This window comes from Camponotus floridanus, unplaced genomic scaffold (assembly GCF_003227725.1).
Source record: "Camponotus floridanus strain SB8 unplaced genomic scaffold, Cflo_v7.5 scaffold29, whole genome shotgun sequence".
NCBI classification, from domain to species: domain Eukaryota; kingdom Metazoa; phylum Arthropoda; class Insecta; order Hymenoptera; family Formicidae; genus Camponotus; species Camponotus floridanus.
The window spans coordinates 682,453-706,299 of NW_020229425.1; the positions used below are offsets into that span (position 1 = coordinate 682,453).

General features: G+C 33.9%; 1 protein-coding gene across 1 annotated transcript in view; it reads right to left on the reverse strand.

Moving 5' to 3' along the window:
- Positions 1 to 22,642, reverse strand: part of LOC105253985 (RNA-binding protein Musashi homolog 2) — a 128,436-nt gene extending 105,794 nt beyond the window's left edge. Inside the window, exons 1-2 of the mRNA XM_025409896.1 lie at positions 22,539 to 22,642; positions 21,880 to 22,278 (exon numbers count right to left, since the gene is read on the reverse strand). The gene's annotated coding sequence lies outside the window, so the exon portion shown is untranslated. The remainder of the gene's footprint in view (positions 1 to 21,879; positions 22,279 to 22,538) is intronic.
- Between the last annotated feature and the right edge of the window lie 1,205 nt (positions 22,643 to 23,847).

Here is a 23,847-nt window from a genome sequence, read left to right on the forward strand (position 1 = left end):
GAAGGACTATAGGTCCAAGCGACGCATGCTAGATTGGAACTTTGCCAGGAACAAATAACCCTCGCCGATAGCTTTGTAACGTGAGTGATTTTCGGTATTCGAGAACATTGCACGTGCCTCTCTTGGCCAAAATCTATCCCCAGCGAGCCCTAAAGTTCCACAAACTTCGTCGTGATATGAAAATTTTACGGTAAATACAGAAATAATAAATAATGAATATACGATTTTAATCCTTATTCTTATTTTCACGTGTATTTGATGTAACTTTTATTTATTTAAAGATTATACTATTATTTATGTTTTTTATGTGTAACTGTAATTTTAAATAATGTTACTTTTAATATTGTTTTATTATTTCTCTGATATTCAAGTTTATTTTATGATGATTATTTTATTTTATTCTACATACTATCACACTGTAGATATTTTATTTTAGATATTTAAGAAGTTCATTTATATTATAATTCATATAGAAATTATAAATGTAATACTGAAAAGCCAAAACGCGAAAATGGGGATTAAATAAGAAATAAATAAATAATAATAAATAATAATTTTATATACATAAATACCACGAAATACATTGTCTTTGACAACATTTATTGTAAAGTTGGAGTGTAACATAAAATATTTATTATTACGAAAGCTGTTTTTTAACAATTATGCATTTGTTTGTCCTAAATGTTTCAATAATTATATATTATAATATTTCTTTTTATAAAATATAACATTATTATAACATTATAACATTATATATATAATTATTGAATATAAAAATGAGACTTTCCTTATTTTCATGATGATAAATATTATATAATAATTTTTATTATAATATTTTCTAGTGATATGTATTGTTTTTTTGTTTGTTAACGTTATTGTTATCATGCATCTAAATATTGGAATAACTATATTATTCTTTTTGTGAAAGATAATATTATTGAACACAAAAATATCGTGATTTTTCTCAAAATGTTTTATGACGACAAAAATTATATAGCAACTTTTACTACAATATTTTCTAGTGATATATCATTCTGAAATTCATATTTTTGCAGAAAATATAAAAGACATTCAAAAGTGTTAATTCAATCACGTGAAAATATTCCTATTCTATTACTGCTTTTATATCGATATAATAGAATCTTTTTTTATACACACACACACAAATGTGTTTGTACGTTAAAAAGCTAGACGAAATATTTTCAGTCTTTCCTAAAATTGAGTCAATTATATTAAAATGCTTTTTAATATAATATTGACTTAATTTTAGGAAAGACTGAAAATATTTCGTCCCCGCGAGAATACGCGATATCGCCGAAAAAATGAGAAGCACGATATTTTTAGTATATATTAAAAAACTATTTCGGACATCTCAAATAGGAGAGAAAACATTGATAAATGCAATTCGCTTTTATTAATTTAATTAAATGGTCCTCTGCAATTGGCCGTTTTTTTTCAACGCGACGAAAAAAGGATCGCCAAAAATTCTACACTCATTGAATAGACTCGAAGATGATGGCGAAGAATAGAGCAGACGAAACCGTGCCTAATCTACAAACATGATAATGGCAAGCGTGTTAAAGGCGAGAGTCATTCCCGTGAAAGCTCACGAAGCGCAAACAGAGATCGGTTACGTCGGTATCTAACTATTCTTTATGAAGGATGGAGAGAACGAAGAGCAGGAAGAAGATGTGAAGCACGAGAGGAAGAGGGGAAGGAAAACGAGGAAAAGGGAAAATGTCGTGCGCCGAAAAGCTTCGTGAAATTGCTCGTAAAAATCGACTGTTTCGTCGCGCCAGAATTTATGTACACCTACACGATACTCCTTTTACGAGCATCAAATTTTACGGCATCTATGCGACGCGTATAGAATTCGGGGGGACGTATCTATAGAGGCCGGATGGAAAACATAATTCCCTATGAGATGCCTTGATTGAAAACTTGACTGAAAAGTTTCGCCGCGAGCGGCCTATCGCGTCAGATGATTCATTCAAACATGGCATTACGTAATATAACCGACCCGAATATGATCACCGGAAGCTCTTCTCGACTGCGATAAAAATATTAGCAAAGTCGTATTACAAACATAATATTTGTTTGGGATATTTATGCGCACGAGAAAATATATTTCTGACGTAACCAGAGTCTACTTTAATCTTGCACAAAAAATTTCTCTGATCTTCCATATATTTTTCTTCGGAATTCCAGATGAAGAGAACATTTTAAAGATTTTTTGGTGCAACTTTCTAAAATAAATTTTTTTATTGTAAGTCGAAATAAAAAATTGCACGCTGAAGTAATAACAAATATTAAGTGATAAAAAATTGATAAGCAAAAATTACTTTATAATTGTTCTTTTATTATATGCATTTTCTTTCATGAGAAAATAATTTTCAAATGCTAAATTGGTAAATTGTATACTGAAAGAAATCAAATAACTTTCGTAAAATAAACATTTTTCAATTATAATAAATAACATTTTCATTTTCGTAAAATTGCACTAAAAAATTACTAAAAATTGCAATAAAAAATATGCATTACATATTTTAAAAAGGTATTAATAGTAAAAGGTTTTAATAATCATATATAATAAAAGATATTAATAGTTTAATAAATTTAATAATATACAGGATGAGTCTGTTAAAAAGTGTGTGTTCATCACAGTTTTTCTCGAAAACTCAATTACAATATAAATGTCAGCTTTAAATTTCAAATAAAGCAAGAGTTGAATGTTTCCAAACAAATGGAGAAGTAGGAGCCCTGCATTATTCCTGCGAGATTACTCGATTTTAAATTTTCATTCTGACTTCTAATTTTAAGTATCTCGACAATGGTCCATTTTTCGAAAAAACGCTCTTATAAAAAAATTATTAAACTTATTGTGTATTATCAATGAAGTGATTCAAAAATGTCTTTAAAAAAATAAAATTTTACTTATCAATGTGGAAACCAAAATTTCTCAACGTCATCATGTCTTCCTATTTATCCTTGTCAATTTTGATGATGAGTATCTTTTGCTGTCTCTAATCGTCTTCAAGAAAAATGGTGAACTTATTCAAAAACTCACTCTGTATACAAACGATATATATATTTATAATATATCTTATAAATACATAATTCACAACTTGACTCATCAGCAGATTGCCGATTATTTGCAATATAAAAGCAAAATTATCAAAGAAAAATTTAAAAAGAAATTCCCCAAGTCCCAATAAAATTAATAAAATTAATAAAATTAGTAAAATTAATAAAACTCCCTGATTTTTTAGATGCAAAATAAATTCTTGAAAATTCACGTTTTCCATGGTTTTTCCAAAGAATGGACATCCTGATTACCTCATGTAAAACTTCGAAAATATTCGCGAGTGGTGAGCCGTATTTCAGGCCAGGCACCTCTCAGAGTGCGAGGGATGCCGGTTTTGCGATTCTCCAAACGTAGCAATTTCTCGCGGCAATTCTGCGAAATTGCGTCACGCGACGTGTGCCCTTTCCCCTTCTTTCCTCTCCTTTAATGCTTCGCGCGGTGAGATACGACGTAGTACCGGTCGAGGGCACCCCCGGCCCGGAAGGAAAAAAGCACCGTGTAAGGGAGAGTCTTTGTGGATGACGTAATAAAATCTTCCTGTCTCCTCGAGTATAATGAGGGCGACGTTCCGGCTACGGGGGACAAGAAAGGAGACGAGAGACGAGGATGACGCGACCGGGAATTAGATTTAGCCTCGCGCGTCGCCCCCTCCTCCCCCCGGAGCCGGAGATAAAGGACCGACCCGGAGGTTGGTGGGGTTTTATCTCCTCGCGTGATTAAGCCGCGAGGTAGTATATCATCGATTATATTCTCGTTAGACTAAGTAGTCTAACGGACGGGTTTAACCCTCCCTTTCCGCTCGCCCTCCACCCTTCAACCACCCACGCGGACGGAACCTGAGCGGAGATTCGCCTTTTCCCGCGCGTGTTCACGCGGAAAGATACGCGTCTCTTCTCTCCTTCGTTCGCACCCCTCGAGTAAAGCATATCGTATCTCGATTTACGGTAATACGTGGCTAATCGATAACCGAGAGACTCGAGGCGGTATTTATTTACTCGTTTATTGCACGACGCGTCCCATTCCCACTTTTGAGGAAATGACCGAATAAACTTCAACTGACACTAAAAGACGATATTAAACGCCTTCCTGCTGTGACATTTAAAATATGCACGTTGAAATGTAACTAAATTTTTTTAATCCTTGTGAAACAGCGCCAGGTATTTAATAATTTTATAATAAATGTGTGTGAAATTAGTTTTTTTTCCTGTCAGATTTTTCATCTGAAAATATTTTTTTCCTTTTTCAATACGCGAGATCGAATCCATTCATTACATTATTGAAATTTATCTCGTGTACGTGTCACGGAAATCGATTGAATTTTAAGTCAAGATTCGATGATGACGTGTCGCAGAAAAATCAAAGGGAAGGAATTGCGAGAGACCCTTCCCCGGGCAACTCTTCGAGATTTAAGCTCTTTGCTTCTCCCCCAATGCATACGGTACTTGTGGAACCCATGGCTCAGCGTTTTCACCATTTTTGAAGCTGAAGAGTCTTTCAACGCGATAAATAACGAACGATACAAAACGATGGTAACATTAATGTCTTGAGTGACTGATGTATTAATATCGTAGAATTTTAAAAATTTTTCGAAGCAATTTTTGTTTACCAAGACTAATAATTGTAAATAATTTTAATCGGCACGTCAGTTAGCCATAAGTTTAATTAACGTTTCCAATGATCATCAAGTCACATTTCTCATACTATTCAAGATCTAAAGAAGGACTTCGCTCTTCTTGCAAGGGATACTTTAGCTTTTTACGGAGAAGTCAAGGTAAAGAATAAGGGAAACTTTTCATTCTGTACGCAAAACATTTTTTTTTCGCTTACAATACAACCGGCATCGTTTAACCGTCTTTGTAGAAAGACGAAGTTGCAGTCGAGACAAGTTTCCCAACTGGATTAGTCGCAAGACGGATTAAGTGGTGAAGTCTATTGTATGACAAGATTTACCAAAGTCCGGGAGAATGGCAGAACCATTCGCCAAGAACCGGAAAGAAACAAGAGAGGAGCAAAATTCATCATGATATCACGCGCGATGATTAGAACTGCACTTTGTCATTTATTATCATCCATCATATATGATAATAATCGAGAATATTAACAATCAATGCTAATTTTTGAATTTGAATCAAATTGTTTTTTTTTTTTTTTGAAAGATTTTTATTATTTTTTCTCTGCAATCATAATTTTGTATTAATGGACTCTACTAGAAGAAACAGACACATCTCTTTTGCAAAAAAAATAGTTATATTATTCCTCTCATATAAATTTGTTAAATAAAAATTATTCAGTAAATTTTTATATTAGATCTTCATTTCCGATTTGGTTGAATAAATGAAGCTTTCTTTTGGCCTGCAATTAAGAGTTATCTTTAAGTCTGGAAAACAAAATATGTTCATTGTTTTTTGGAAAAAGTCATCAATTAGCGTTTTATAATAAAGCGTTTATAATAAAGCGTTTTATAATAAAGCGTTTATAATAAATAAATTAGCGTTTATAATAAAAGTATATAAAATCTTTTTATAAAAATATTTATTTTTTCAATTAATTTTGCTATATTTCCACGTTAAATAATTGCAAAAATATATTCCTCTCGTATAAATTTGTTAAACAAATATTATTCGGTAAATTTTTTATTAGAGTCTTCATTTCCGATTTGATTGAGTAAATGAAGCTCCACGAAAAGGGTTGTTGATTTTTTAATTCATGATTTTCTTCATGTAATAACGAAAATTTTAAATAAATGAACAAATGAGAGCGACTCATGCATTTCCTATTCCAAAATATTTAATCAAATCCAATCTAAACTATTGTGTGAGCCTCTATAATTATGTGCTTTCTGCATATCTATATATACAATATGTTATTACCAAAATATTTACGAAACCAAATAAATAAATAAATATTGTGCTAAATAACTGTCAGTTCATCCATCAGTTTATTTAATAATGTAATGTCTAATATAATGTCTAAAAATATAATACACCAGACTTCTATGTATTATACCGCTAACAGCGACATAATAGCTAAAACAGGGCAGCCATTTACTATTGAATAAATTATATATATATACATTAAGTATTAATAGTTTTTTTGCTTACGTCTATTAAATAAAGTTTCATCATATCAAATTTTGTGACACCCATATAAATTCTATTCAACTATAAATGGCTACCCTTCTTTCACATCTCACTATATGAAATATGATTGTGTTAGTAGTCTAATATATATATATATATATATATATATATATATATATAGAGAGAGAGAGAGAGAGAGAGAGAGAGAGAGAGAAGTCTATGGCAGAATAAACAGAAGATATCTGTTAAATATAGTTTGTAAATCTAGTTGTCCTCGAAAATATCAGAATTAAATATCTTTATATTTAATTAGACTGAAAGGGAATGCTACGCAGATTTCTAATCAAATGAAAAAAAGACCCTCGTATAGAGATTTATCAATTACTCTGTTTTTCGCCAGTTTCAGTTTATTTAGAAAGACAATATCTCCTGCAAAAAATTCTGTTGCTTGAAGATAGATCCTCTTGGAAACATTCATTAAAGACATTCTTGAATCGTGTAGAATCGTATAACGGAATGCAGAGGACGCCTTAAAGATAAATCAGGTGACGAGAACAGAGCGAGTACTCGATTGAAGAGACGAGGCGGAAGAGGCAGAAGAGATTGGGGGGGGGGGGAATTCGCGTGCTTCATATAAATTCTCCTTCTGTTGCTTTTTCTGTCGTCGAGCGGACATCGAACGCGAAAGGGGCGGCGATAAACTTCACAAACAGATTGCACGCACGATCGTTTGTGATATACACTCGTAGTAGCGGCGCCAATAAACGCGATACGGCAGAAAATTGATGTCTACGGCTGCATTACGTATTGTATAATTTTACGCGCTTATCAAAGCGATCGAAGCGACAAACCTGTCAGGCAAAATTAATTATTCGTCACGTTTGGATAACGCGATCACCGATCGCAATCTTGCGTCGATATCATCGGTCATTACCGTAAATCGGAGACAATGTCAATTGCTTGGCGCTATCACGATTGTAGATTTATCTGAAATTTTTACTTTTTTATCTGAAATTCTATTTTTTATCGAGCGCCGATAGTGCACTCAAAAAATGGCTTTACAACAATTTTTTAGAAAAATCTTTTGAGAAAAATAACTGAGATAAGTAAGTGATTAGCAAATGACTGTACTTGATCAATTTAAATGACAGAATTTAGATCTAAAAAACAGAAGAGTCCAGAGATTTAGGTAGAATTTATATCTAAATTGTTAGTGAAATTTAGAAAGAAAGTTTATCCATATTAAGACTAATCATATTTATAGATAGAAAAATATAGATAGAAATAATAGATAGAAAAATATAGATAGAAAAATCGTTTTTTACCAAAGATCATTCTGGCTGAAGTATCGAGAAGCTCATATTTATTTAATGCAGTGCTAAATATTTGACGATAAATTATATTGAAAGACATTATATTAAAATCTACGACTGTAAATTCTATATATTACAATCAATGTTCTAATGGATACAAAAATGGCGAAAAATTTTTGCAGTGACATCTAGAAATGTACGGAAAAAAATTTTTTTGAGTATGCATGACCCCCACACGCATCTCAAATATATTTACAATGTGGCAATTTTGCGCTAAAAAAATATCCACATTCGTAATTTATTCTACTTTACTCCATTAACTCGTAAACTCTCCATCAAGTCATAAGCATTAGCAGCGACTTTGCCTATTATATTCTCGGCTGATCTCGGGTGGATCGTAAAGAAAGACGCGCGCGAATATTCAGAGAGAGAGAGAGAAAGAGCGTGCAATTATGCCACTTTTTTCAATTATTTTTTCTCTCCTGCCGTCGAGAAATACGTAAACTTTACATCTCAAGCATGGCCGATCGATATCATCGATAATTAGAGACGCTCGGGATATAATAATAAAGGTATTCAGAGTAAATTCCAGCGTATTTACTACGATATGATATTATGTACAAATAGAAATTTAATGCGATACAGAATAACGGAATTATTTCCTAATTAGATCGAATAATTAGCTCAAAATGGAAATTCTAATCGCGCTCGTTTATTATTAAAACATAACTGGCGTGAATACAGGGAGGAGAATTTAGACAGTCGTGACGTAACTCGGCAAAGCTACAGCTGGGATATTTTTCAACAGTCAAGTTGGTTCGCGAACTGTTATATAACTGTTTTATATATATATATATATATATATATATATATATATATATAATCGCGCGTGTGACCGCCGGTACTTTTAATAACATTTTTCCCTAGATATGAAGCCGGTCTACCCACCACCTTCTCCTCCAACCCCTCCCCCATCTCTCTCGCGACCGCTTCCCACTTTTTACATATTTTCCCAACGGTTCTGGAATTTTTATGAAAGTAAGTTGAAGGGCTTTATATATGTACGGCCTTCGTGCGATAAATTGTTATATTAATTACAAGGGTGCATGGTGCGTATCGATCTCCGCGGCCCCGAAAAAGAGAGAGCAAAAGTGGGGCCATTTTATTTTTACGACTTTGACTTTCCCCGATATTTTCGCATATGTAAAACGCGATAAATCCCAATTAATTTCCCAATTAATTCCTCGCTATCGCGAGGATACCGGGGATATAATATCATTTAACGCGACACGGACAAGCTCGATCGACGTCGACTGATGAACACTTGCTGCCGCAAGTTTGCATGTAAGCTGAATTTGCGAGCCGATTACGCTAATCTCGCACGCTAATCTGCTTTGGGCGGAATCGCATGTAGCACGCATCATCGCGAGAAAGCATTGAGCGCGATCACTTCCAATACCACGACGGTGATTTGTTGATGCACATCGTCATCGAAGGGAGAGAAAGAGAGAGAGGGGTGAGACAAATCGGAATAAAGAAGAGAGGAATGATGGGGGTTATATCTGACGTAGAAAGGAAACTTGGCGATTCTCAATTTGCGAAGCTTATAGAGTTCTCTCCGCGAAAGTAGCGGCCAAAGACACCTGGGTACCTCCCTCGGTAAACGCTGGAAACTTTGCCCAACTTCCGCTCGGCTGTATACTCAGCGAGAACAATCGAGACGCGTAATATCTACACCGGGTGTATTCTCAAAAATGTGCGGAAGACTCGGTAAACTCGGAAAATCGCGAGGAATTTATCGGCAAGACTTCCCGCGTTGTGAGTTATTCGCCGCGAGCTACGCCGGAAATGCGAGGAAGAGAGAGAGAGAGAGAGAGAGAGAGAGAGAGAGAGAGAGAAAGAGAGAGAGAGAGAAAGAAGAAGAAGCGAGGGAGAGAAGGAAATTCGGCACCAAATCCGCTATATATCACGATGATGGAGTTCTCTAAGCGTCTGCATTTTATCGATGTAACTCAATATATACACGGTGTGTTACTCGCGTCAAAGTAAACTCCAGCCGTCCGAGAAGTATGTACCAACTACGTACTTGACACGCTGTATATCCCGCCTCCCGTGTGTTTTAACGTCAAACAAGCTTGTCTTGATTCTCAGCCCGAGTCTTCCCCAGATCAAAAGTGTTAAGAGACAGTAAACTCTCGTACGTTGTTGCAGTTTATACAACGTGAGACTTACGAACGTTCCTCGTCCCTTTACATCGGATCTCGCCCTCTTTCGCTCGAGTCCTTCCGCTTCCTCTCGATCTCGCCGGATCCTCTTTCGCGTTTCATTATTTCCGTCCTCATCTCCGTCCTTGGTCTCCCGACGCTTCTTTTCCTTTTGTTTCACTGTTACGTTTTATATCGACATTATATCGCGGGAATAGCTTACAAGTCTGAATTTTGCGACGCTATTTTTCCTGAAAATGCGCATATTTACGGTAGGATTGCACGAGATACCAAGACTAGTTTTGATTTTGTCTTATGTCTTGTCTCGAAATTCGAAGCTCGAGATAAGATTTCTAATAGTTATCAAGATTGTCGAGATTATTGATTTAAAAAAAAGAATTATGCATAGTTATAAATTAGATGATTTAAAATCAATATACGAATCGTATACAAATTTAAAAACAATTAATACAATAAATAATAGAATAAAAAATAATATGAATAATAATATATAATAAAAATATATAATATAAATAATAATATAAAATAATAATATAATAATAATATAAAATTTATAAATTTATAAATAAAATATATAAAATCTTACACAATCATTTAGCTATTTAAAATCTTGCGGACATAAATAGAAAATAAATTCTCTTAAATTGTGATAAAAATATGATAAAAATTATGTTAAATATTATTTTATATTGAATTTTATATTTTATATAAAATTATGTTAAATATTATTTTATATTAAATTTTATATTTTATATAAAATTATGTTGATATTATTTTATATTGAATTTTATATTTTATATTATTTTTTAAATACTTATTCAGTATTGGATAAAAATCGTTGATAAAATACAAAAGAGACAAGATTTTAGTTTTCGAAAATTTTCAATATCAATGCAATATTTCCACGAATATTGTCTTGCCTTGAGCCTTATGCAACCCTGCTTCGCGACTCTTCCGTTTGGCGCAGGAGGAGAAACACGTGGGGAAATAAGTCAACGTGGATATGTCCTGGTCGACGCCGTAACTCACGATTTCACCAAGATTCGCGGATCGGTAAAGCCCCGATAAGATCCGCCCCGGTAATACTCTGGAGGATCGAACGCGAGAAAGGGAATATATGTGTAAAACCATATGTGGGACAATCGGAGTGCGCAGCATCGAAGGATTTGAGAGCCACCCCTGCGCATCCCTCGTACGCTATTTCGAGGCCTACCCTTTTCTCACTTTTGTTCTTCCTTTCTCTTTATATATATTACCTACGTCTCTCTTTCTTCTCCCCTTCCTCCTCCCCCTCTCTCTCTCTTTCTCTCTTTTTCTCTCTTGGTAACGCGACAGTTTCTTTCGTCCGATGCTGTTTCCGGAAGCTGACGGTTTCCCTATAGACTCTCTATATATTTTTCCTCCGTATTTTTCCTTATAAACTGATATTCATCGCGCAGATGCAATCAAGATGAGAAATCGGGAAAATCTAATTCTAGAATACCAAGAAGATTCTGTGATACACAGGAAGAAATATCGCGCTTTGCCTCGCGCCATAAAAAATATACCTCTTGAATATAGTTATTTATGGTGATGAATAGCACATTGAACATATATATATAGATATTGATAAGAAATTTTGTCATGGAAGTATTGCTTTCGAATTTTCTCCTCTCTTTTTACATGAGATGTTTCTTCTGCTTTTTCGCGAAAGTAGAATTTTTACATTAACCCTTATCGAGCCTGAAATTAAATTAGAAATTAAAACCGAAATTAAAATTTATTTTTAATAAAGTTAATGCGATGCATAATCGCGATATGGATTAAAAAGTGTAAATTGAATTGGAAAGTGAGAAAAACGGCGAATCGAAACAGACGCAATTCGCTAGATTCGTTCGGAGACGAGGGTGGGATACGGTGACTGATTAATAAGAATGCCTGTGAGGTGTCCACCGTCCATAAAGACTACGGTGGAAAATTAATCTCACACACGCGCCCCACGATGGGGAGGGAAACTCGACTCAATTACTGAGGGTCAAGCCCCGTAGGGGATGATCGGATGGTGAATATGTCACGATCGAGTCCGCCTGCAAATTGTTTCCCGCCAATTCAATCTTCTTCCTTATTCCGGCCGAGAGCTTCCGTAACATCGTGCGAAATATTTCGCGACTGACTTGAAAACGAAAAAATCCCTATCTTATCAAAAGAGAATCTGTCGATCGACGCGACAGCACAATGTATTTCCATGAAAAAATGGAAGGGCACTGATTATTTAAATTTGATAAAATATATATGTGTTTTGTGCAGTTTCAATGTATCTTATTTGAAAAGCCGATATTTGAACCTCGCAAAAATTTTGATTTTAATCAAACTTTACACGTAGAGAGAGAAAATAGAGAGAATTAAATGTAGAGATGGAATAGATGAATTTTGAAATTTTCAGCGACTCAAAAATAATTTTAAAAATAAAACTCCTCATTTAGAACGATTTTTCGTTTTTTTTTTATATATCTCGAAAATTATTCAGGATTTCAAAAAATGTTTTATACAAAAGTTTCATGATAAAAATATCTCTCTTTAACCACATTAATAAAATTTTGAAAAAATAATTTTTAAAAACAGAAATCTTGCAAAAAAAATTTTTTTAATTTTATTAATGTAATTTAATATAGGTTTTCTTGTCACAAAACTGCTGTAAAAATATTCTCATATCTTGAGTAATTTTCAAGCCTAATTTTCATACATCGAGAAAAACGAAAAAGCGTTTTATATAAGAAGTAAGATTTAACCTCTTAGATATAATCTTTCTATATATGAGGAATGGTTTCACATCTTGGAATCATTTTTAGAGCGCAATTGAACATTTTTAAATTCATCTATTTATCCTCCTCCTATATGTGTATAAATTTTCATTAAAAAAATCGAATTTTCGCGTTTACGAGATTTTTTTATTCAGTTCAATTTATTATTTCTTCCCTAAAAAAAAAGGGAAATAAATAATACAATGGAATACGCTGAAATTGTATCATTTTCAATGCAATCTATCTTTGTCTATTTATTAGATACTCGCAAACTCATTAACGAATAAATACACCGAAATGCAAAAAAAGGACAGAACGTAACTATGTTGGGTCGTTTTGTAACATTTATGGACGAAAGCATCCAGGTCGTCGTCAAGCAAGCAAGGTGCATGAGAGGCAGATGGTTTTAACGACAGCTCGAGTTACTAAAGGGTTTAGGTTTTAGCATCGTCGACCTTTCGACCTGTCGCATCATCGTGCGGGGTCTCCCTAAACGATAAAGTAGCCGACTAATCGCTCCTACGCGACTATACCGTATCTCGTGCAGAAAGGAGATAATGCACCGATGCCACGTGATGCAGCAGAATAACCGAGCACAATACCCCGGAATATCCAAATATAAAATATTCGAGGATCATGTAATATCATATTATATCTCATAATATTTTATAGATATTTCGATTCTCTGCTTTTATCGGTCACAGAGATATTAATCTTTTATGTTATTCGATTTATCAAAAATTGAGAGCAATGAATTGAGGTTCAGAAATGTGAATAATCTATAACTCTTATTCATTTTGTTCAAAGTAGGTTTAATCAATCTCTACTTGGAGAAATTATCAATGAGAAATCGAATTTATTTCGAGATTGATTTGGTACACGATTGAAATTGGCGCAAATTTTAGCAGAGAAATGTTCTTAATTTTCACCAAAAATATTGTACTAATTCAGGGACATCTAAAATAATATACGTTCCTTGACTTATACATTTAATTATGGAAAATTTATTTTCAAAATAGTGGGATAAAATAGATGCATAATATATTTAGAACAAAAGCTTTTATATATTATATTAGATCAGCATATAACAACGATGTTACCAAAGTTAGAGTAACCATTTGAACAAAATATAATTATTGCATTAATGGGCAGGGTATTTTTATTATTTTTTATTATAATTCAATCAATATTTATCTATACATTATTTCTTTGATATTTATTTCATTTTATTTTTATTTATATAATTTAATAATAAAGCATTATATTTTCATCATAAAGATAATATATTAAATTTTCATATAAATATAATAAATATATTTATTATATTTATTAGATTATAAATATAATAAATATATTTATAATCTAAAAAAATTTTTTTTCTTAATATCTTCAATATTAACTTAAACTTTAATAATATAAGCTATTTAGATAAATTTATTATATAAATATAAATACTATTAATGAAATTATTCCTATAATAAATATAAATATCTTCTTTCTTTTTTTATTATAATTCAATCAATATTTATCTATGCATGAAAATAGCTAATAATATTTTAATAACAAATGACAAATTTTGAATGACACTCTGTTAAAAAATATAAGTTAATTAATCCAAGCAATGAATCAAATAAGTTTATTAATCCAAGCAATGGATTCTGTTCAAATGGCTACTTTTCGATATAGTCTAAGTTTAATATACAGAAGTCTGTATATATTTAGAGAAAAAAAAACGTTTGCAACATGCTATCTGAAATTATGCGTGAACTGGGTTTTACTCGGCTGGCTTTTAATCGCACGATTGCGCTCCGGTTTTTCGCGAGGAAAAAAGACAAAAAGAACCGAGCGTTCCTATATCTGGAAACTTTTGCAATACGGCGAAATTTACCGTATCGTGGATTTCCATCCCTTCATATGCGAGCATCGAAAACGCATTCTCCGCGAGCGATGCTCGCTCCCGGAACTTTCCCGACCCGAAATGCTATAATTTAGAACCACAGACAACAGTTTACCGGCACGCGGACTTTCCGTCGCCATCGGCGGCCAGAAAAATCGATCCTGTTCTCCGAGACAGAGCTCTCTCGCTCTCTCTCTCTCAATTCAATAACCAATTTTACCGGAATAATCGCCGCTTAAAATAGCACTGCACAAGTTAACGTGTGCACTCATCTTGCATTTCGATTTCGTTCCGCTTTTTATTTACAACGACGATCGTATATTCATGGTCGATAAGGCATTAAACCGGAGCGAGAGTCGTAACAAGATTGAATAGTGACAGGTAAATCGTTTGACAAGAGCGACAGGCGACAGGCGAGGGGGGGAGAGGGGGAGCGCGCGGAAGAGAGAGAACGGGTTACGGAGGGAGAGAGAAAGTGGTAGCCATTAACGTTCCTTGTAATTTGACATTAGCTGTCTGCCATCAGCAACGCTAGCTTAATTACATTCCACAATGCTCTGGCCGCTTATTGTATTCTTGGACGGAGTTATGTTTCCAGCCAGCGTCGTGACAATGACGCGTGCGGGTCCCGACGTACATAGATACAAATGTGGCGTCTAAAGGGAAGAAAATCCAAACGAATTGTGTATACTTGGCAGACATTGAACGGCAAAGTTGAGGCGCGTGTAACTCACGTTGGGTAGAATTACAAGTTAAATGGCTTTAAGAAACTACGCTAGTCTGTCATCTCCTATTAACTCGCATCTCTAAGAATAGCAGAAGCCAACGGGTCCTCTCGTTAGATTGGATTATATAATGGACGAATTTGGCTAATACAGCAAACGCTACGTAATTTTTCTTTTTTCTTCTCTAACCGTTTATGAAATAAAATAGATTTAAATAATATTATTTTTCCGCTTTTGATTAATAGAATAAATAATGATAATTATATAATAGAAACCTTCTTTGGTTAAAAAGAAACTAATGTGCGAAAGATGGTATCCAACTACGTTATAGTTACCGAGAATATCCGTTACAATCAATCCAAGCTCGGTGAAACGTATACTCCCTTCGTCTTTTGCCAACCGTAGGTTTAGAAATCACGAATAAAAAAGACAAGCACAAATTTTGATAGACAATATCATTGTCAGAAATGTGCTATTTTATTTCTTTATATTCATATAAATAAATAAGACTTAAAAAAAAGACAGGCTAATAAGAGGCAAAGCGCTGTAATTAATAAGCACAAATAAAAATATATTTTCGAAACAAAAAATCAATATCGAATGTTCCGGCTCCAATTCAGGGCTAATTACAGCGGGGCGGCTTTTATTAGCCTGTCAATCGCCTTTGATTTTGATATAATTAACTTTAAAAAAAAAAATTTTTTTTCTTTAATGCGCATTTTTCTTTCTTTATAATACTTTCTATATATATATACTCGTAATTGAAGATAATCGCAAATCGCTTCTTGGAAGCATAAAGGGGCGAAAAGTGTAATTCAATTTTCCTTGATGTATGCAGGATATTATTGCAAGTTAGCTTCGTAAGTTTGATTAAAAAAATGTCACGAAAGCTTTGGCTCGTCACGCACGTTTCGCCAAATTACCTGATAATGTAGAGAAGGAGAAAGATAGGGTCCAGAAAAAAAATGACACGACAGAGGAGAGAAACGGATAGATCGGCAGCGTCGTCGATCTAATTTTATCCGTGTCACGGTGGACCGAACCCGAAGAGGGAGGATTCTCTCTCCGTCTCTCTCCATCTCTCTCTCTCTCTCTCTCCTACACCGTGAAAAGGGAAAATCTCGTGCTTTTGCGCGATCTGCCCACAACGGTCCGGGATGGAAAAAGCTGCTCATCGAAGCTTGCGACGACGACGACGGAAAACAGAAGCGACCGACGTCATCCAGAGGCTCGTTAGGCCTCTGGAAGGCTTTGATCGCTCGGCCATCTCTCACCGAAGAGAGACAAAGAGATGCTCCGCGATGTGCACGTGATGTAGCGTCATCATCCGTGTATTGGACGCGAGGACGTGAAACACGAAAGTTTAAATTCGGTCGAAATTCCCTGTAAAAATCTCGCCTCGTTACACATTTAATTTTTTCGTCGCGCATACCTAAGGAAACTGTTGAAAATTAATTGATCACGCGAAAGATAAATGATTATGATTTCCTAAATCTAACATTTGGCCGGCGATCAAATAAATCGCGTCGTTCGAGTTTCTGCCAAACTGGCCGAAACTCATCTCAGAGATCTAGAAATCTAGAGATAAAGCGAAATATGGGAGACAACTGATGGCTAAAAGTGCACGACGCGTCCCGATAAATTGCTCGTTCCGTTCGTTCCTTCTTTTTGTCCAAGAAATCGAGGACGGCAAAAGCGCCGGGTCATTTTCCGTAACTGTGCGGATGCTTTTTGCGACGGCCAGGATGATTAGGACCAGAGATAGGAGGAGTTGAAGAACGGATGCGATAAACGCAAAGATCCTCCCGGTTGTAATCCAGAGAAAAAAGAAACTCTAAAAACCGATAATGCATCGTTTCGCGATCGGTTTCCGCGAAACCATCAGCTGACCTCGAGATGCTGTCATCTGCATATCTGACGTGTGCAACGTGCTCTGAGTCAGTCGTTTCAGAAAAAAATTATAAGAATCATCGAAGATAAAATCGTAGCGATTAGACGCAATAAAAGATTGAGAGCAAACGTCATTTCACGCACGTGTGAAATTTCTTTCAGCGTAGATTCACGAGGTCAGTCCAACTTCCCAGCTCCCTACACAGAGAAAAATATCATTCTACTGCCAAGAAAAGCAATTACTCAGTTTATTTTTCTTTTTTTAAGTAATAGTTTTCTTCAACAAAGAATATATTCTTGATAATAATCTTAAAATATACTCATCACAAATGTTAGGAAATCTTATTATTATGTACTCAAAAGAAGAATTTATTTTCTCTTCAAGAATATTGTAAAGTTGTATCAAAGAAAAATCAAACTTACTTTACATCAACTCTTGTAGTAAGCAAACCAAATTTTTGTTTTAATTTAATATTCTTGACTAAAATACTGCACTCATTAAAAATTCAAAATATATTCAATTAAATTTAATGCTTGTGATGAACTTATGATATATTTGCGGATATACAAACTTATGATATCCTTAAAATAAATAATATTTACTTGAATACAGAATACATTTTTCTCTGTGTACGCGATGAAATTCTTCGTAAAAAGAACAAAAAAAGGATATCCTTTCCGAAATGACCGATTTAACTGACGGTATGAGAAAATCTCGCAAGGTGTAGGGGGTGTCGGTCGTCAAAACGACCCGGCGACACGCTCCTTTAGCCTTTTAATCGTCGCCGACGCATTTCCACGGCTACGCGATTCGCATGACCAGCATATAATTAGCCTGTAATTTCGTCTCGCGTAACGCGCATAAAGACCGCGGACGAAGGGCCAGATGGTGGTCCTAAAATAAAGGGAGGGAGAGAAAGGGGGAAGGAAAGAAAGAGGGAGAGAAATGAAGAATATGCTGGCGGGAAAAAGAGGTAGACACACACTGTAATTAGACGCGAGCAATGTGCGTACAATGTTGGACTGACGCTTGATTCTTTCAGTAAATTTCTTTCGCAAACCGCAGTATAGCTCTCGAGCGACGGTAAACATAACCATTTAACGATCGTTAAGTGCGAATTAAAACGGTGAAATGCAGAATACGAGTCCATTTCGATGCGCTATTCGAGTACGAGATCTCACTTTTCTCTTACCGGGTCATTTGATCGTCTCCGAATCTTACTGAAATGTTGTTTCGTAAGATTGCACAAGATTAAGCTTGATATTGTCTCGAAATTCCAGACAAGATCAAGATAAGAATTATCTAAAGGTTTTGTTAAGAATTATTTTATTAAAGATTTTATTAAGAACTATTTAAATATATATTTGATTAAGAATTATCTCTAAATATATAATTATCAAAATAATACTAATTGTAAGATTAAGAATGTCAACACACATTATTCGTAAAGATTATTGATTTAAAATATAATATATATATGTATATAAATATATGTATATTTTTTTAAATTAAAAGAGAAAAACTCACTTTATAACACTTTATAAATTTGTTTTAATTATGTATTATTATGTATTAAATTTGAAAAGTTTTATTTAATATATAAAAATATATATATTTACATTAATAAATTTAAAAACAATTAATACAATATATAAACAATATATAAATAAAAGAAACAATATAAACTTTTGTACAATTATTTAGTAAAATAATTATTATTTTTGAAAAATAATTATTTATTACTATTTATATCATTTTATATTATGTTGTGTCATTTGTGTACTTCCCAAAATATAATATATATATTGTTATTTTAGTATTAGAAGTAAACAAATGATAATTATAAATAATAATAATTATTTTTAATTATATTATAAACGTTATATTATTTTGAACAATCAATTCAGTTTGTTAGATAAAAATCATTAATAAAATCGAAACAAAGTGAGATTTTGGCCAGAAAGATCCACTCAAGAGACTCAACATAATTTAAGTTCCCGAAAATTTATAATACAATATTTCTACGAATATTACCCTGTCTTGAATCTTGTGCAACCCCATTGTTCGGCATCTAGAGAGGAATTTCTATCACGGACAGATGATAGAAGGCGTGTCTATCTCGCGCTCTTCAAAAAAAGCGCGGATCATCGAGACGAGCTCTCAGAATTTTTAATAAGCGATATCGACGACGTTAGCGGATTTTTATAGAAAGGATAGGAAGATACGTAAATCCGATTGTTTGCTCGATTAGAGCGCAAGAGCAAAGAAGAGGGGGAGAGGGGAACAAAAAAAAATTGTCGCTCTCAATGTCGACATTAAAATTGCAAAGCGCACGAACAGGAGACATCCTGCTTTCCTTCGATCTCTTTCCCTCCCCTTCATTTCTTTCTCGACGTTGTTGGTCGTGATTGTCCCCGGGGATCCGCTTCGACAAGTAGCACTAAATGAAAAACCCGCCGTCTGTCGTTAAAACGCGTTTGCGTTCGCGGATGCGTTATTAAAATCTACCATTGTTCGACAATGGATACATGAGACGACGGGGGTAGAAGGAGTCTGAAGGAATATTCCTTTATACTCGCGAAGTCGTTTCTCCGGGACTCGCGGGTGCGAAAAACTCAGTCGCAGGCGTAATAACGATAATGAAGACCGATAAGTCGATAAAAAACCAAAAAGACCGATAAACCAAACGTGGACGACAGAGTTCGGCGGAATAAAGTTCCACGTTGAAATTTCCCTGGGAATTGCTCGAGATGTATATCTCGAAGTGAATTGATTATAATAGTTGGGAGAAGAATCGCGCGAGTGACTGACTACGAGTGCTCGACTTCCGGCAAAAGTTGCGGAATACGAGAAGAAAAATGGCGGGAGTCACGCTGAGTGGAAGTAGAGTAGAGTCCATAATTTGTGTGTAAAGTCTCTTTCGGAGAGATATATCTTCATATTTAAAATAAACTTCGCAGATTTTGGAGTAGCTTCGCTCTCACCTCCAACTCCCGCATAACTCGAATACAAATCATCGATATTACATCTGTCGCATATTCGTATATTTATGAATGCGACGCAGGATTAAAGATTGCCAAGCACACGTAAAAATTGAGGAATTCGGATATTTTAATTTTTAATATTTGATATTAATTTTAATCTATTCATTTTTTATATTATTATTTTAATTTATTAATTTATTAATTTATTAATTTATTAATTTATTAATTTATTAAATTTATTATATCTTAATTTATTTATTACACTTTTCACAAAATGTGAAATTAAAGTCTAATTTTTCCACGATACATTTCCTCGACTCATCCTGAGCTTTATGACCGCGAATTTCCCGATCCCTTCGGAGCCTCTCTCATCCCTCGCGATGCTTTTACATCGGACCTTCGTGAAAGATCGATGAAATTTCGCGCACCGAGTTCCGAGGCATACCAAATCCGTAGCGATAAACGGATGGGCCGTTGCGTATTTCGGATAGTATCGGCGATCGAAATTTATGGCACGCTTAGAATTGGGCCGCATCGATCGCCGATTCGCGCTGCCTATCCCTCCCGACATCGGCAGGCGAGATGGGATCGCTAAACAAATCTGTCCGTCAATTTTATTTCGATCGAGAGACGCCAATCTTGTTCTATGCACGTCCATTTATCATTCATTCTAAACTTATTCATCTACGCATAAATTATATATATATATATATATATATATATATATATATTGAGTTAAGATAATATAATTATGAATAATAATAATAATAATAATAATAATAATAATAATAATAATAATAATTATGACAATAATAATAATAATAATAATAATAACAATGACAATAATAATATATAATAATAAATTTAAAAGTAATAAATAGCACATACCTCATTTATTATTATTATTATTATTATTATTATCATTAAATTTATTATTATTATTATTATTATTCATGAGACTGTATTATCTTAACCCAAGAGATATATCGCAACTAATTTGCCATTAATTATTATTAAATGAATAAATAATTCTAAATACTGGTAAACTAAATTATTAGTGTATTTGGTAGCAGCGTGTTTAATAATTAATCCGAAGTTAATTAATATAGCCTCTTCACTATGGTACTGAGTTAAAATATGAAAAAGTAGGTAACGTACAAGTTAATCTAGCGTTAATTAATTCGCATTATTATGTCGATGCATCAACGCGTTAATTACTTTCTCCATCTGTTAAAAATAAAGTACATATATATTTTTTTAAATAAATATAGTAAAATATATTTATAAAACATATATATATACACATATATATATATATATATATATATATATATATGTATATATATCTTATATATTTGAAGGTGAAAATTATTATATTAGTTGAATTTGAAAAAAAAAAGAAACATGCGCGCAGAAAACGAATGACAATTCGTTCGCGCGCATATGTTCAATTAAAATTCCACCAGATTACATATATTATTACGGAAGGTAGATAAAAGGGAGAGAGAATACGCGGTAAAAGTCACTTGACATTTGGCGGTTCGGGTTTCCGCAACGTTACCCCCCCTGCTCCCCCCCACTAGAAAAGGGGGAGGCAACTAAACGGTCAATAAAATAAAATCGAACTAAACTAGCAAATTCGGGAGTCGCGTCGGCGACGAGAGGCTTGTCATCGCTCGTATAATTGACGGTAATCGATGGCAATCGACTATCGAATACGCGCTCGCACATTTTAAATCCCTCCATTCCATTTACGCACGTTTCATTACGACACTTTTCGCCTCTCGCTCTCCCTATTCTTTTTACTTTATATCTCGGAACACGCGAATGTATATTCATGCGCCTCGCCAGGAAGTACCGAGGGATACCGAGGATCGCGCGACGCGATACGTGTCTTACCTGCTTGGACATTCGTCCCCGGGAGGATCCGAGGATCCGAGGCGAGTCGGGCGATCAGTCACGGGAGGCGAGCGGCGACGGGCTCATGGTTGGCAGCCTGATGACAGCGCGCGGGTTGACAGCGCGTGGGATGACAGCGCGCGGGATGACAGACGACGCGACGACCAGCGCAGGTGGACGCAGACGAGCCGGTAGGCCAGACAGCCGCGCACCAACTGCAACGGAGCCGCGGCAGAGGCAGCGACATCCTCCCGCGATGCTCCTCCGTGACGTCCTCCTGGACGAAAGTGTCGCTCGATCGATACGCGTGCGCGCTTCCGTCTCGGCGGACGAGGCACTCCGGAAGTCGTCCACGATCGCTATTATCGACGGCGACAGGGTGAGAAGATTGTCCAGACCCTGGTAATCAGGTGTGATTAATCATGTTATTATTAATATTATTATCATATTATTATTAATATTATTAATTATATTATTAATAATATTATTATTATTATTATTATCATATTATTATTAATATTATTAATCTTATTATTAATCATATTATTATTAATATTATTATCATATTATTATTAATATTTTTAATGTTATTATCATAATATTATTAATCATATTAAGATATGATTAATCATATTATTATTAATATCAATAATACATACATACAACAAAATGGCTTGCTGGCGTGAGAGTAACCTCGCAGAGGTTGCATAGTTGGCTGTCTGGGAAATCTCTCGAGAACGGGAGAATGTGTGTTTTTAATTGGAATCCGAACGACGATTATACGCGAATTACGATGGCAGACACTCGCGATACTTGTTCGCACTTTGAGACGATAATATATCGCGAAAAACGCGGCGCGATTCGGAGGCGACTGCGATCCATCTCGGCGGGATTAAGTTACTGAGAAGATTCAAACAGTTTGCGATTCTCGAAGTGCCTACATTCTCGATACATCTGTCGAAAAAGCGCGGGCTGATCAGATTATTTGAAATATGAAAATAAAATGAAACTTGTCAAGAAGCGTCTAAAAGGATCATTATATTTCCTCCGAAACAATATTTATATTTCTGAATAATTTAAATGCTTAATTTTAATTAAATTGGACATTTTTACGCATCTTTGCGTAAATTGTAAATAAACGATAATCAAGATGTCTATTCAAGTCTTGTAAAAAAAATTCCTTGATCTTGTTAGGATATTTTTGTTTTAAATTTTAGATAAAAAAATATTTTAAAGATTTTTTCTTTAAACAATTTTTTAGATAAACTTTTGTACACTTATACAAAGGAAAAACACAAAATCTCTTAAGTTTTAATTAAATATTAGATTTATAAATGTATTGAAAAAAATCGAATATGTATCATTTTCGTAAGCTAAGCACACATTCACTTGTATAATATTTTCATTTTTTTATCACCAAGAATTGTAATAAAAAATATGTATTGCATATTCAATATTTTGTTAAAACATTTAATATATATAAACGAAAATAAATATATATTTATTATATATTTTTTATAGGATAAATATATCTAAGTAAATATTATAAAAATGATTGCAAAATATAGTATGAAAATTAATTGCAATAATCTACTTAATATAATTTGAATATTGAAAATATTAAATGTGCAATCAAATAAAATTCGAAATTTATTATTGTGAAATTTATTATTAATATAAACTTCAAAAGTTTGAAAATACATATGTGAAAAATCATGGTATGACACAGATATAGAATAAAAGAATAAGTGCATATATTTCCAATATATGCTCCAACGACAAACATTTTTTTCTTTTTTGTCTTAATAAATTATATTATTAAATGTTCCTATGTAAATTACTTACCATTCAAGCAAACTCGCACTAATTTTCAGAAGCAATATAATTTTACAGTAAATTTTAAATATGTTGCAGACTTTTATAAATTCAGTCTTTTTACAAAAAGCTTAGGCTATTTATAAGTAATCT